Source organism: Lepidochelys kempii, chromosome 16 (genome assembly GCF_965140285.1).
Source record: "Lepidochelys kempii isolate rLepKem1 chromosome 16, rLepKem1.hap1, whole genome shotgun sequence".
NCBI classification, from domain to species: Eukaryota; Metazoa; Chordata; order Testudines; family Cheloniidae; genus Lepidochelys; species Lepidochelys kempii.
Window position 1 is genome coordinate 15,591,507 of NC_136395.1, and position 4,471 is coordinate 15,595,977.

Sequence of the window (4,471 nt, forward strand, 5' to 3'; positions counted from 1 at the left end):
CCGCCCCTTCCTGCGCCGCGGTGGCGCCTGGGAGTTGCAGTTCTGGAACGGCGGGGGAAAGTCACGTTTGAGTTCGGAGGCCCCGCGCCTCTTCTCCGGGGGCCGCCCCGCCAAGGGTCCCCCAGGTCTTCCCCAGCGGGGAGCCCCGTGCAGTGCCTGTGGACCCAGTGCGCCCACCCTGCTCTTCCTCCCCATGTCACGCAGATGAGAGATGATGTCATCACCCTGCATCACTGCTCCATGGCCGGTGTCACCCAGCTGAGAGATGACGTCATCACCCTGCAGCTCTGCACCATGCCCGGTGTCACCCAGCTGAGAGATGACGTCATCACCCTGCATCACTGCTCCATGCCCAATGTCAGCCAGCTGAGAGATGACATCATCACACTGCATCACTGCTCCATGTCAGCCAGCTGAGAGATGACATCATCACACTGCATCACTGCACCATGCCCTGTCACCCAGCTGAGACATTGCATCATTGCATGGCATCCCTGCATTATCACACTTGGCTCGTGTCAACCCACTGTAACATTACAGCATCAGGCAGCATCAGTACAGTACTGTCTTGTCATAGCCCTCTGTCATCATATCCCCTCTGAATTTTCTTCTGTGGCACCTCTGTGACATCACATTGCTTCTGGACATGCTGGTACCACTTCACGTCAAAACATGCACATATCACGTATGTCATTCCTCAGTCTGTGTCTTCAGGTCATCTCTGTGTGTCCTTACACCACCTCAGTTTCATCTCCCCATGTGTCTACATTGGCCAAGTGCTTAAAACAAACTCCCATCTACCTCTAGAGCGTTGTGGAGTATTTCTACATCAACCTAGCACAGTTATTCTCAAACTTTTGTACTGGTGACCCCTTTCACATAGCAAACCTCTGAGTACGACCCCCCCTTATAAATTAAAAACACTTTTAAATATATTTAACACCATTAGAAATGGTGGATGCAAAGCAGGGTCTCGGGTGGGGGCTGACAGCTTGCGACCGCCCATGTAATAACCTCACGACCCCCTGTCTTTCATTCCCCCACCCCCTACACACACTCTCTCTTCATGCATATGAATCAGATGCACATTGTCTATCTTCTCAGCACCTTTCCATCACTGGGGCTTTATCCCCCCACCCCAACCCACACTTCCTATCATATCTGCCTGATGCAACAATTATTCACAATTCAGCAGCATTCTCAGATGCAGTTGTCTGCAGATGGACATGAGTGCAGAATGCCGGCAGGGGGGGCTTTGAGACAAGCTGACGGTATTAGTAGCCAGGCAGAGGCAGAGAGGGAGAGATTTAGCACTCTCAGGAGTCCTGAGATAAAGTCAAGCCAAGATTTCAGGCAATAGAAATGGGCCTGCTGAGAGAGCAGAGACATCTGATAGTACAGTGGGGCGCCACTAATCCCGTCGTTGGGAAAGGAGAGAGACTAGATCATTGGAGTAGTTAGGACGGGCAATTGGGAGGCAGGCCTGACTTTGCCACTGTCTGCTGGTGTGGCCTTAGGTAAGTCATTTATCCTCTCAGAGCCTCAGCTGTATGATTAAGATTAAAAGGGGAGCCTAGAGAACCAGTGTCAAAAGCTGGTCCCACTGACAGTGATACACAGTATTCACTTACAGGCTGGGATGCAGGAGAACCAGCAACAAGGGAGGATTTGCATGGCCCCTGAGAGAGAGCAAAACACACTGATCATTTTTCACAGAATGTTTGCATTTTGCCCTGACTGACATGCTGTGGCATCCTGGCTACTCTTTGAGCCCTCGCATACTGCATCCAACACATCCCCTAGCTGCTGTCTGATCCCTTAGACGCTGGGCCCCATATCTGTTCTCTGATCCATTGGAGGCTGGGTCAAATGCATTCCTGCGTACATCTGGGGCCAGGTCCTCAGTGGGTATAAAGTGGCATTGCTCTGTTGACTTCATGGACCTTTGTCAGTTACACCATCTGAAGATCTGTCCCTGACAGTTTTGACGGCTTTGTGTTTCGGTGCCAGTAGGCTAGGTTGCTCACAGATGGGGCAGCGCGCTCATTTCCTGCCCTCTAGGGGTGGCATGAGCTGAAGGGGAAACAATTTTAGTCCCTATTCAGGGCAATACAAAGGGTATCTCCATCTCTAGGTAGCAGCACTGGCCCCAGTGCACCAAACTCTCTACCAGGCTCTACCAACACAGGCGATGATAATGTCCATTAGCTCCAGGCACACAGAAGGTCTGGGGGATGAGTTCCGAGCTGGTCTGGAGGTTCGTCTGTCAGTGCTTCTGGGAGCCGTTGTTATGGGAGGAGGTTAGTTTTTCCCAAGACCAGAAATGAAGGTGGCTGATCCCCTCTCCTCCCAACCCCAAGCAGAAGTCCCTGAATAAATAATTCCAAGGAGAATTCTGAGTGGATTCCATCAGCCCCTGATATTTCCCATTGCCTCTTCCCAGCCCTCCATCACTGGCCTTTCCTCAGGGAGACAGGCTCTGTGCTTGCCTGACCCTTGAGCAGGCTGTGTCCTGTGATGCAGTTTGCCTGCTTGAGTGGTTCCTTTTAATTCTGGACACCATCTGCTGATATATACTAATTTCCAAGTCAGGTGCTGCCCATCTTTCACCAGGCAAGCTGCATAACAGTGGAGTGATTTGTATTAGGGATGGAGGGAAGTCTGCAGTTCCCTCAGCCCACTAGCAAGGCAGCATGGCTTTCATAGAATCATAGGACTGGAAGGGATCTTGAGAGGTCATCTAGTCCAGTCCCCTGCACTCATGGCAGGACTAAGCATTATCTAGACCATCCCTGACAGGTGTGTGTCTAACCTGCTCTTAAAAATCTCCAAGGATGGATATTCCACAACCGCCCTAGGCAATTTATTCCAGTGCTTAACCACCCTGACAGTTAGGAAGTTTTTCCTAATTTCCAACCTAAACTTTCCTTGCTGCAATTTAAGCCCATTGCTTTTTGTCCTATCCTCAGAGGTTAAGAAGAACAATTTTTCTCCCTTCTTCTTGTAACAACCTTTTATGTACTTGAAAACTGTTATCATGTCCCCCCTCAGTCTTCTCTTTTCCAAACTAAACAAACCCAATTTTTGGATCAACTTTACCCAGTTGCACCATGGGCACTATCCCTGCAGGGGAGCAGGCAATTTGTAGGGTTCATTACAGCTCTCCACCAGATCCATCCAGCCTCCCGAGTGACCCAGGCATTAGGAAAGGCGAGTGAGATAATCAGCAGGCCTGATGAGCCTCTTGACAGCGCTAAGGAATAAAATAACTTTACACCTTCCTTGAGGAAACTCCCCACCCAGGTCAGTTCACATACCCTGCAGAATAGCTTCTCCAGTCTTCTCTTCCTGTCAAAGCACAACATGTGCAATACACATTGTGGGGAACAGTCCTGCACTGGCCCAGGGGATGGATGAGATGTGACCTTGTTCTTATGACTCCATGGTCCTTGCTCTCCCAGCCGGGGAGAAATGTTCCTGCAATAAACAAAGATTTCACATTGCTATGCTGAGCAGAAATACTCTTTGCATGTGCAAAAGCCCTCCCGCTCCTCTGCCCACCAGGCTGACTCCTACTTGCGGGATGATTTGCAGATTCTGCAGTGGAGCCTCTCCACGGAAATCTTTAGTAAAAGGAGAAAGATTTATGCGATCTGGTGCAAAATCCAATCTCATCTTCAAGGTGTGAGGTGGCGAAATCATTCATGTTATTTAGGAAGTGTGGGCTAGTGGGAAGACCAGAGGCCTGAGCGTCCAGACTCCTGTTCTATAGTGGCTCGGCCACTGAGCCGTAATGTAACTTAGGGGGAAATTTTCAAAAGTGGCCTCTGGCTTTGTGTGCCTGGAGCCTGGATTTTGGAGGTGCTGAGCAACCACAGCTCCAGGTGATGCCAGTGGAAGCCCTGGGTGCTCGACTCCTCTTAAAATCAACCCTAACTTATCTTAACGCTGGTCATCCAAAAATCAAGGCCCCTCCCCACCCAAAAGTAGCAGCTACTCTTGCAAATGCTGGCCTTCTGAGTGCCTCAGCTTCCCCTCACTGTCAGATGGGGAGAAGAACGCTGCCCTGCCTTCGCTGGGTCCTTTGAGATCTGTGAGTGAACTGGGAGCGGGAGAGGGACAGTGTACGGATACATCAGAGAGAGTCCTGCAAAGGACACCAGTGACTGACATCCCATTGTGACCCAGGCTTGTTGTTTGGCTTGGCAGTTCACTCCCCAGAACCGTCCCAGCAATATCTAAGCTTCCCATATCTCTGTAGAGACAAAGAACTTTGCAGACACAGAGCAACAAGTCACTCTCCTAAGCCTGGCCGGCTGATAAGGCTGCTTGTTTATGAACAATACTCCGTGGGGAGAGCGCTCACATCGGGAACACGGTGTGCCAACTCCCCTGGCATACATACTCGAGCCGCTGCCAGTGAATCATCTGCTCTCCTGGCTCGGGAGCATGTTGGGCCCCCCTCATTTAA

At 50.6% G+C, this 4,471-nt stretch overlaps 1 non-coding gene across 1 annotated transcript; it reads right to left on the reverse strand.

Annotated features, from left to right (window-relative positions):
• Nucleotides 1–3,558: 3,558 nt before the first annotated feature.
• On the reverse strand, nt 3,559–3,674 carry LOC140899463 (U5 spliceosomal RNA). Its single transcript, XR_012155348.1, has one exon. It is a non-coding gene; the product is annotated as a U5 spliceosomal RNA (small nuclear RNA).
• Between the last annotated feature and the right edge of the window lie 797 nt (nt 3,675–4,471).